The 11,343-nt window shown below is 47.2% G+C and overlaps 1 long non-coding RNA gene across 4 annotated transcripts; it reads right to left on the reverse strand.

The window, feature by feature from the left end:
* Nucleotides 1-1,496: 1,496 nt before the first annotated feature.
* On the reverse strand, nt 1,497-10,853 carry LOC129397942 (uncharacterized). 4 transcript variants are annotated; one of them, XR_008625590.2, is made up of 4 exons: nt 10,401-10,853; nt 9,466-9,578; nt 5,814-6,069; nt 1,497-2,442 (listed from the first exon to the last, which is right to left on the reverse strand). It is a non-coding gene; the product is annotated as an uncharacterized LOC129397942 (long non-coding RNA). The 4 variants fall into 4 exon arrangements; XR_008625592.2 differs by lacking the exon at nt 5,814-6,069 and adding an exon at nt 6,752-6,790 and having other exon boundaries at nt 10,401-10,847; XR_008625589.2 differs by lacking the exon at nt 5,814-6,069 and having other exon boundaries at nt 10,401-10,835.
* Nucleotides 10,854-11,343: the final 490 nt, after the last annotated feature.

The raw sequence follows: 11,343 nt of genomic DNA on the forward strand, positions 1-11,343 counted from the left end.
TAAATATACTGGGTATCCCTCCCTATCACCACGTAAAGCGGTTCCTCCTGCCTTTTTCATTTTGACAGCTCTATAGTATTCCATTGGTGGATCGACCAGAGTTGTGTGTTCGCCAGTCTCCTATTGCTGGGTTGTTGGGCTGTTTCTGATCCGTTGTTATTATAAATAATGCCACAATGAATAACTTTATACCTAAGCAAGTTTACCTTTGTGTAGGTGAATCTATAAGATAGATTCCCAGAAGGGGGATCTCTGGGTCAGAGGGTTTGTGCGTGTAGAGTTCTGCTAGATATTGCAGGTCTGCTCCACAGAACTGTGCCATCTGCACTGCTGCCAGCAATGCATGGGACAGTCTGTTTCCTCTCAGCCTCCTTCACACACTGTGATATCATATTCTGGACTCTTGCCAACCAAGGAAAGATTTATGTATAAGTTCAACATGGATGCACTTAGGCTAATTCTCCTTCCTGCATTTCCTTCAGAACATCCTCAGTCTCCTCACTCATTTCAGATACCTTAATTAGCTCCCATTTTTCATGACACAGGTTAGCCATGTTTATATTTCCTTTGTGATCATCACAGTTATGAAAGATTTCTTCTTGGGTTGATAGGTTAAGTAACCATGGTCCAGTATTGGTTATTGCAATCAAACCAACAGCTACAGGTGGCTTGGATTGTTTTAGATGGAATTGGTCTCAAATTTAAAAGGTCACTTTATCATTCTTTGTATCATTGTTATTCATGTCTGTATCTTTTACAAATATATTTATTTAATATTTAATAAGACAAATAAAATGTTAAAAATTATTTTGTCCTGGGAAAGCCCAAGCCTTCCTGAACAGAAGTTGAAATATTCAAAGGACAAGAAAAGGCCTCTGGTACGGTCCTGTCTTGGACAGTTTCCCCGGCCACCCAGCAGGCTGCCTATTGTGCTGTTTGAGATGCAAATAATCTCTTCTTATGCTGGGGAACCTTCTAGGCATGGCAGGGGCAGTGGAGAGGCTACTTCCTCTCTCTCTCTCTTTTTTTTTTTTTTGAGACGGAATTCTCACTCTGTTGCTAGGCGGGAGAGCGGTGGCACGATCTTGGCACACTGCAACCTCTGCCTCCAGGGTTCAAGTGATTCTCCTGCCTCCGCCTCCCGAGTAGCTCGGACTACAGGCGCATGGCATCATGCCCAGCTAATTTTTGTATTTTCAGTAGAGACGGGGTTTCACCATGTTGGCCAGGATGGTCTCAATCTCTTGATCTCGTGATCTGCCTGCCTGAGCATCCCAAAGTGCTGGGATTACAGGCGTGAGCCACCGCACCCGGCCACTTCCTCTCTTTCTTTGCCCACTTCTCTAGCTAGTCCCAAGACTTGTTCAACTCTTTCTTATGGATGGTTTTGCAGAATACATACATGGAAACCGTCCACAAATTCTAGCCCACCAATTAATGCTGTCAGACTGGGACCTTCATGAAAAGCCTGCTTGAAACAAAAAATTGAAAATAAGTGGCTTAAACAAGGTAGATATTTATTTCTCTGCTTTGTCCACGAGGTCTGAGATGAAACGTCCAGGGCAGGTGTGGAGGCTCCCTGGCATGATGGACCCAGGCTCCTGTCTTCTGTTCCTGTCATCTTAGTGTGCTTCCTTCTACCCTTAGGGTGGCCTCATGGTCTGAGATGGCTTCAGGACTCTCCACTTCAGGCCTTTTGGAGTCCATGATTTCTTTTCTTTTTTTTTTTTTTCGAGATGGAGTTTCTGTCTTGTTGCCCAAGCTGGAGCACAGTGATATGATCTTGGCTCACTGCAACCTCTGCCTCCCAGGTTCAAGTGATTCTCCTGCCTCAGCCGCCCGAGTAGCTGGGATTACAGGCACCTGCCACTGTGCCTGGCTAATTTCTGTATTTTTAGTAGAGACAGGGTTTTACCATGTTGGCCAGGCTGGTCTCGAACTCCTAACCTCAGGTGATCCACCTGCCTTGGCCTCCCAAAGTGCTGGGATTACAGGAGCGAGCCACCGCGCCCATCCATGATGTTCTCATGGTCAACATCCTGAGGTCTCCCAAAGGCAAGGGCTTCTTTGCTTGCCCACTGGTTTGGGTACAGATATATTTGTGGACTCTGGAGTCCAGGTGTCAGGGTACAGCTTCCTGAGGTGCCCCAGGCAGCTGGTCTCCTCTGAGGCCTTGATGATAGCCCTTGACATGCCTGGGGCTGTGGAGCTGGGGATGGTCTCCACCCCACAGGGATCCACCTACCTCAGCTGGTATCCAGTCCAGGGCCTCTGTCTTCTTGGCTGCCCTCAAGGCACTGGGCTCCTTTAGACACTCCCCACCACACCCTTAATCCTCTCAGGGAACTCCAGTCTCCAGCAAACAAAGGCCTGAAAAGTGTCTACAAGGAAATTCTGAGTTCAGGTTTCTGAGGTGAAGGAGCACAAAGTCCTTTCTCTTGGCTTGGAAGTGCAGGGTGGTGCGAAGAGTGGGAGGGAGGCAGGGTTAGGTGAGGAAAAAACAGAAAACACAAATTAATTTGACAATGATATGTTAACTTAAAAATCACAACTTTAGGCTGGGCAGACAGTGGCTCTTGCCTGTGATCCCTGCGCTTTGGTAGGTGGAGGTGGGAGGACTGCTTGAGGGTAAGAGTTCGAGACCAGCCTGGGCAACATAGTGAGACCCTTTCTTTACCAATAAATAAATAAATAAATAAATAAAAATTAGCTAGGTGTGCTGGCACACGCCTGTAGTCCTACCTACTCAGGAGGCTGAAGTGGATCCCAGTAGTTTGAGGCTGCAGGGAGCTATTTACTCCAGCCAGGGCGACAGAGTGAGACCCTGTCTCTTAAAAAAAAAAAAAAAAAGAAAAGAAAGAAAAGAAAAATCATAAATTTGGAAAGGAGAGCTTTATTTCTTTTAAAGAGTTACTGCTGACTGGGCATTGTGGCTCACATCTGCAGTCCCAGCACTTTGGGAGGCTGAGGTGGGTGGATCGCTTGAACCCAGGACTTCGAGACCAGCCTGGCAATACTGATGCAGAACTTTGCTCCTCAGTTCAGCTAAAACTGGGTTCTTGTCACATGACCAGGAAAAGTTAAGCAGGCAGACACTTTGAAGGGTGAGAGGAATGGAATTTTTTGGGTGAAAAAGGAAAAGAAGAAAAGAAAAACCTCTCAGCAAAGAGCAAGGGGGGTTCCTGCCAACAGGTCCCCACTCCACAGATTGATTCCAGGCCACACACAGTAGCTGAAGAGGCCAGGCTCCTCCCCGACCACTGCACACTCGGCACGAACTTCCCGTGGCTCCACCCCATTTTCCCAGTGTGCAGGCAGGTGATTCTCCAGGGACCCTCCCCTTTATCTGTCTCCTGCATCTATCATTATCTATTTTATTTTATACATTTAAAACACTATTCTGCCGGGTGTGGTGACCTGCACCTGTAGTCCCAGCTACTCAGGAAGCTGAGGCAGCAGGATCTCTTGAACTCAGGAGGTGGAGGCTGCAGTGAGCTATGATCATGACAATGCACTCCATCCTGGGCAACACAGCAAAACCTTGTTTCAAAACAAACAAACAAAAAACAAAACCCCACCATTATTCTCAGAAGTACAGCAGCTTTCACAAATTGCCAAAGGGGTCTGTTTTAGGTTAGTTTCCTTCAGAAGCAGATCTGGAGACAAAGATTTGAAGCAAGGAGGTTATTAGAGAGGAAATCCCTGGCATAATTGATAAAGTAGACAGGAAAGGGCAGAAGCCAGCATGGGGTGCATCGATGAGCAATGAACTTAATGAACTCCTTGGCTCAATCCCACTGGGACCTTCAAGAGACTACTGTATAGAGCATGCCTCGGAGTCGTCCTACCCTTGAGGAAGCTGGGGCATTTCTTCACCAAATCCCATTTCACTTGAGGGCTGCCCCCAGGGCACTGACATTTCTAGCCTGCCCTACCCATGGGTAGTGCTCCTGTGACTAGGGTAAGTCCTCAACAGTGTCAGGGGCTTAAAGGCGGAGCCATCTGAATGGCAACCTTAGAGGACAAGTGGGTAGGGCACAAAGTTTGGCTACAAGGCCTGCAGCACTAAAAGGTTAGGAACGCCTCAGAGCTGCCCCTTTTAGGATGGACCCACTCAGCTCCCCGGTTCCCATTCCCTGACATCTGCTTTCTGTCCGCTGCTCAGTGTCTCCAGTGGATTCACAAAACAACTGCCTTTCTCCCTTTCCACCTCAGTTCATTATCAAGAACAACCCTGGGGTTTCCCACCTTAATCAGGCTGCTCCGGCCTCTGCCCACAGCCCTTCTGACACCTGGTTTATGTGTGACCCTGCCACCCTTAACCCCCAGCAGCAGGGGATGTCAGCTTTCTTTCAGGGAAGAACACAGACTCCTTTTGAGAGACTATAGTGAGATAATTTTGTAAACTGAAAATAAAATCCTAAGCCCCCCAGTTGACTTAATGGACCCCCTCTTGGCCAAGGGGACCCCAGAGAAACCTTAAAAACTGAGTTCCCAGCCAGGAGAGGATGGGAGGTCAGACACGCCTCATCATACCTCATCCCTTTTGTGGTTTAGACAACCACTGACCAGCATTAATAAACCAGAGATCATAAGACTGACAGAACAAAGTATTTGAGCCAATGAAAGACCAAGCTATAAACAAGACTTAAGGCCATGGCAGGTCAGGGTTAAGTCACACACCCCTGCACTTAAAGAAAAAGTGTTCTGCCACAAGGTTTTAATTTTTCTCTAGCAGCCAAACAAACATTGGCCTTGAGATAAGCAAGATTAAAACAGCTTGCAGATCGTCCATCAGCCAAAACTACAGCTTGGATTGAACACGAGACTGATTTCAGTAACCTTCTCCTGATAAGAAAACTACTGACCATGGACTGGTTCTGGCTGGTTTACAGATGCTGCATACTTGAGTTCGCTTGTGTCCTGAAAAGACCTTTTGATGTATAAGACCTAATTGTAATACATTTATTTTTTTTAATTAATTAATTTTTTTTTGAGACGGAGTCTCACTATCGCTCAGGCTGGAGTGCAGTGGTGCGATCTCGACTCACTGCAAGCTCTGCCTCCCAGGTTCATGCCATTCTCTTGCCTCAGCCTCCCGAGTAGCTGGGACTACAGGCACCCGCTACCATGCCCGGCTAATTTTTTTTGTATTTTTAGTAGAGACGGGGTTTCACCCTGTTAGCCAGGATGGCCTCGATCTCCTGACCTCATGATCCATCTGCCTCAGCCTCCCAAAGTGCTGGGATTACAGGTGTAAGCCACCGCGCCTGGCCAGCTGTAATACATTTAAATGCTAAGTCTCCACCCTAAGGTGCACATGGGTCGTATGCAATATACTAGTTTATTCAGTATATGTGCTTCAGGACCACTTTCATGAATATTCATAGCTCCTTCTGTAACCTGTTGAATATGTATACTTGGCCAACCCAGTCAGATTAAATTCCTTTCTTATTCCTCCCCGTCCCTCAAAGTTCCTTCTCTAGGCTCTGCCAGAGGCTATGCTTCCCACTAGTCCAAATGGTACATTGTAGGCTGCAACTCTTTATTTTTATTTTATTTTTAAATTTATTTTTGAGACACGGTCTCACTCTGTCACCCAGGCTGGAGTGCAGTGGTGCAATCACAGCTCACTGCAGCCTCAACCTCCCGGGCTCAGGTGATTCTCCAACCTCAGCCTTTCAAGTAGCTGGGACCACATCCATGCACCACCAGGCCCAGTTAACTTTCATAATTTTCGTGGAGACAGGGTTTCACCATATTGATAGATGCAGGAGGTAGATAAGGGAAAGGGTCCCCAGAGAATCTCTGACCTGCCTATGCACTTGGGAGAAGGGGGTGGAGCCACGGGAAGTTCGTGCCATGTGCAGTTGGGGAGGAGCCTGGCCTCTTCAGTTCTTGTGTGTAGCCTGGAATCAGTCTGGGGGTGGGGGTGCTGTTGGCAGGAACTCTTCTTGCTTTGCTGAGAGTTTTTCTTTTCTTCTTTTCCTTTTTCACCCAATAAATTCTGTTCCCCTCACCCTTCAATGCGTCTGCGTTCCTAGCTTTTCCTGCTTGTGTGACAAGAACCTGGTTTTAGGGTTTAAGGAACAAAGTTCTGCATCAATAAGATTCAAAAGAAATCATTCTATTGAAATACGATTCTAGGCACAGGCTAGTTGGGGGTCTCTGAGGCCCAGATCCCACAGCTGTGCTGAGATGCCTGCCCACAAGCTCAAGGAGCATGTCTAGGAGTCCACGGAGGCAAGCAGAGGCAGGAAGAGGAGACCAGATTTCAGCTGCCGGTGGTGAGCCTCAGGAAACTCTTTATCAAAGCCTAGAAAAGCCAAAGGTGGGCCCGAGAGGGAAGAAAGAGACAAAGAGATGGGAAGAAGATGGAAGTAGGACACTTAGAGTGGGAAGGAAAAAGAGCAAGAGAAAGTGAGAGGGAGCAGCAGAGCCCTGGGAAGGGAGCTTGAAGGGGTGGGGCACGTTTGGAAGCCTCTGTGATTATTTGGGGAAGGCTGATTTTCTAGTGCCTTGGGCTGGGCCCATGCAGGTTACTTCCTACCCAGCTACCTTCCTGGCTCTTCTGCCCAGGGAGCTCCTTCTGCCAGTCCCCAGCCTACTGCCCTTCTTCCTTATATGCTTGGAGTGTGTGGAATGCTGCTCACCACTCTGGGGCAGTTGGAGACTGAGATAACTCCCTCCCTGGAATGTAGGGAATTTGGTGTGCTGGAAAGAGAGAAAGAGAGAGGGAGACAGAATGTACCTTGCAGCAGCACAGCTGGGTTCTGGATGGGCTCCATCTCTGAAAGAGAGGGGCAAAAAGGTTGGGGAAGGGGTAGCTGCCGGTCTTAGTGAAGGGTCCCCGAGGCACTAGCGTGTCCTCACATTTGTGCTGCCTGCTTCCCAGAAGACTCAGCACATGGGGAAAGTGGTGCCAAGGGCACACCCACCAGCCACACTGTGGAGCTTGGACACCTGGGGCAGGATATTCAGTAGTCGGCCTGGGGACCTCCAAAGATGCTTTCCCATTCCTTAGCCTGTCAGCCTTGGTAGGGACATCACTTTCCTCCTTATCCTTCAATGAGGAGATTCAAGACAACATCCCTGAGCTGGAGGAAACCCAGCCTCACCTCCTCCTTCCACCCCTCATCTCCTAAGCTCCCCATCAGTGGTGTCTGGGGTGTGGAACGTGGGGAGGCAAGGAAGACAGCTCACCTGGCCCAGGCTTCAATGCTCAGCCTCTCTTATTCCTTCTAGCAAGAGCTTCTTGCAAATACCTCAATTTTTTTTTTATCTTCTGCAGCTGATGCTCAAACTGTCAACTTGTTACTTGAGACCAAGAATGTTGTTTATAAGAATTTGTTGACTTTTTAAAAAAATAAAAATGATGTTTGCCCACTTAAAGTTTTAAATTCTGTTTTTCAGAGGTTTTTTTTTTTTTTTTTTTTTTTGAGACAGAGTCACCATCTGTTGATATGGCTCCGATGAGTGGAGGAACACCAGGGTTCTTGTCTCACATCGAATTAGATAAGATGACACGAACACACGTGGAGTGGTTTTAAGGAGCGGAGAGTTTAATAGGCAAGAAAGAAGGGAGAAGAAAGAAAGAAGAAACTCCCTTGTACAGAGACAGAGGGAGGGGGGCTCCAAAGCCGAGAGATGGAACCCCGCACTTAGGTAATACCAGCCAGCTATATTCGATGGGTGGAGGAGGCAGTATCTGATCTGCATAGGACTCAGGGGATTGGTTTGACCAGGCATGTCATTCATGTAGCCGGCGAAAAAGCTGGCCCTCCCACCCTAGCCTTTTAATATGCAAATTTAGGGCTGTGTCATGTTCCACACAGGTGGGGATATGTGGGGGCGGCCATGCTGCCAGGCACATGTAGGGGCAAGGGCAAGAGGACAAAGGTGGGAATAGCCATGTTGGGTGGACCCAGTTTCTAACAGCTAGCATTTGCATATCAAAGGTTGCTGGCCCAAGTCTAAGAGCCAGGGCTTTCATGCTAGACAAGAGCTGTGAAAAATTTTCCATGGACCTTTTTCCTCTCTATCTGCCTAAAATAATTTCTTAATAACTCCTACCTCACTGTAGCCTAGGTTGGAGTGCAGTGTGGCAATATCTCGGCTCACTGCAACCTCCGCCTCTCGGGTTCAAGCAATTCTCTTGCCATAGCCACCCACATAGCTGGGACTACAGGCGCCCACCACCAAGCCCGGCTAGTTTTTTGTATTTTAGTAGAGAGGGGTCTCACCATGTTGGCCAGGCTGGTCTTGAGCTCCTGAGCTCAAGCGATCCACCTGCCTTGGCCTCCCAAAGTGCTGGAATTACAAGCATGAACCACTGTACCTGGCCTTTCATAGGAGATTAATGGCTGATTTTACCCACCAACCTGGTGATCATGAACCAGCCATCTATAACCTTGTTGATCTAGCTCAACCCATTATATAAAACTGTGCTTGGATTGTATGGAATGCTACACACTTACAATTAAAGATATTTACAGCTGGGCATGGTGGGTCACACATGTAATCATAGCACTTTGGGAGGCCAAGGAGGGAGGATTGTTTGAACCTGGGATTTCCAGACCAGCCTAGGCAACATAGTGAGAACCCATTTCTTTTTTTGTCTTTTCTTTTCTTTTTGAGATGGAGTTTTGCTCTTGTTGCCCAGGCTGGAGTGCAATGGCGCGGTCTCAGCTCATTGCAACCTCTGCCTCCTGGGTTCAAGTGATTCTCCTGCCTCAGCCTCTTGAGTAGCTGGGATTACAGGCACGTGCCACCATGCCCGGCTAAGTTTTTGTATTTTTAGTGGAGATGGGGTTTTACCATGTTGGCCAGGCTGGTCTCGAACTCCTGACCTCAGGTGATTCGCCCCCCTCAGCCTCCTAAAGTGCTGGGATTACAGGCATGAGCCACCACGCCAGGTGGGGGTGGGTGGGGAAGCCCATTTCTATTAAAAAAAAAAAAAAAAAAAGGCCAGGTGTGGTGGCTCATGCCTGTAATCCCAGCACTTTGGGAGGTCAAGGCAGGCGGATCACCTGAGATCAGGAGTTCGAGACAAGCCTGCCCAACATGGTGAAACCCCGTCTCCACTAAAAATACAAAAAATTAGCCGGGCATGGTAGCATGTGCCTGTAATCCCAGATACTCGGGAGGCTGAGGCAGGAGAATCACTTGAACCCAGGAGGCGGAGGTTGCAGTGAGCTGAGATCCTGCCACTGCACTCTAGCCTGGGTGACAGAGGGAGACTCCATCTCCAAAGGAAAAAAAAAAAAAGAGAAAGTAAAATTTGTACTTCAATTCAGAGATTATAAACAATGTATATTTGACTTTGTGGCAGTGATCACTATTGTACAATAGTTACTTAAACCCAGGAGGCAGAGGCTGCAGTGAGCCAAGATAGCTCCACTGCACTCCAGCCTGGGTGACAGAGCGAGACTCTGTCTCAAAAAAAAAAAAAAAAAAGTTACTCACTCATTTGTTTTGCAGAATCTATTTATTGCTGTGTTCACAGAAAAGGAAGCATCACGACGGCAAAGCTCTTTGATGAAAAGCCAGGCGTACTCACACACACAACTGAGAAAGTTCTGGAAGTAGGAGAAAACGTCTTTAAGGCATATAGGCTAAACTTATATAAATATTGTTAGTGTTTGCCAAAACAGGGATAATCTAGTGAAATCAGAGATACAAAGCCAGAACAGAGAATTGGTAAGTAAAAAATTGTTAAGAATGTATATTGGCTGGGCGCGATGGCTCATGCCTGTAATACTAGCACTTTGGGGAGGCTGAGGGGGGCAGATTGCTTGAGCTCAGGAGTTTGAGACCAGCCTGGGCAACCCTTTCACTACTGAAAATAGAAAAAAAAACAAAAACAAAAACAAAAAAAACTGGGCGTGCTGGTGCGCACGTGTGGTCCCAATTACCCTGGAGGCTAATGTGGAAGGATCGCTTGAGCCCAGAGCGTGGGGGTGGGGGTTGGGAGGCGAGGTTGCAGTGAGCCTGGATTGCACCACTGCACTTCAGCCTGGGTAACAGAGCGAGACCTTGTCTCAAAAAAAAAAAAAAAAAGTATCAAAAGGCCTAGGAATTTGTTCTCCAGGTAAATCTGCCCTCCCTCATCTCTAACCTTTATGAAATCACCCAAATGGAGACATCACAGCAAGGCCCCGACAAGGAAATGACAGGAATGTAGGTGGATAAGGGACTGGAATAGTGCAGCACAACACTAACTACAGGTTTCAGCCCCAATGAGATTGCCCTTACTTCCGCCGCCAGCCACAAGTGTGGAGGTCCCCAGGCTACTCGCTCCTCTGACCAACTGGCTACTAATCTGGGGGGTACCCACAACCCCCTCGGGTTTGATAATTTGCTAGAACAACTCACCAAACTCAGGAGAATGTTATACTTACGATTACAGGCTTGTTACAATGGATACAAATCAGGAGGACCAGACTAATGAAGACACACGTAGGGCGGGGTCTGGGCGGATCTCCCATGCAGAGCTTCTGTGTCTTCTCTCTGTGAATCAGGCTGTGTCACCCTCCTGGCACATGGATGTGTTCACCAACCAGGAAGCTCCACCAAATTTTGGCGTCCAGAGTTTTCATTACATAGGCACAATTGGTTGACTCATTTGCCACCGAATTGAACGCAATCTCTAGTCCTCCCACCCTCCGTCGAGGTTGGGCTGGCTCTAAGGCCCAATCCTTTTATTATGTGATCTTTCTGATGACCAACCTCCCATCGTGAGTTCTCTCTTAGCATAAGCCCAGATGTGATCCAAGGGGCTCATGAATAACAAAGATACTCATATTACTCAGGAGATTCCAAGGATTTAGTTTCCCTCCTAGGAACCAGGGACAAAGGGCAGTCAAATTCTTTATTGTTATCACAGAGACACAGTAATATAATATCATACAGCAGAAGAGAGGTGAGGAATGTTGCCATGCCTTGAGAAGCCTATCACAAGAGCTTTAAGGAATTCACACTTAAATATTAATAGGTACATTATGAAAGAAATCAGCCAAGTACAGTCTTTTCTTATTATGGAATCTAGTTATTGCAGGAATTGAAAAATTGATGTAATAAAGCCTAGAATGCAATAAAGGAATCGGCATTCAAGTAGATGAGAGAGGTTGGGGAATATGTCAAGATGCAAAAGTGAGAGAGCTGTCACAGTTTACTTACTCTGCAATCTCTGAGGATGGAACAGGATCAAAGACGAAGCCGGGAAGCACAGAGTAGTTTTCTTCCTCCCTAATCTCATCCCTTGTTTTCATTTGGCACTTTAAAAAATTTCCACATTTATATTCATATGGAATTGATTTTGAGTATAGAGAGATAATTCTAATT

This window comes from Pan paniscus, chromosome 5 (genome assembly GCF_029289425.2).
Source record: "Pan paniscus chromosome 5, NHGRI_mPanPan1-v2.0_pri, whole genome shotgun sequence".
NCBI lineage: Eukaryota > Metazoa > Chordata > Mammalia > Primates > Hominidae > Pan > Pan paniscus.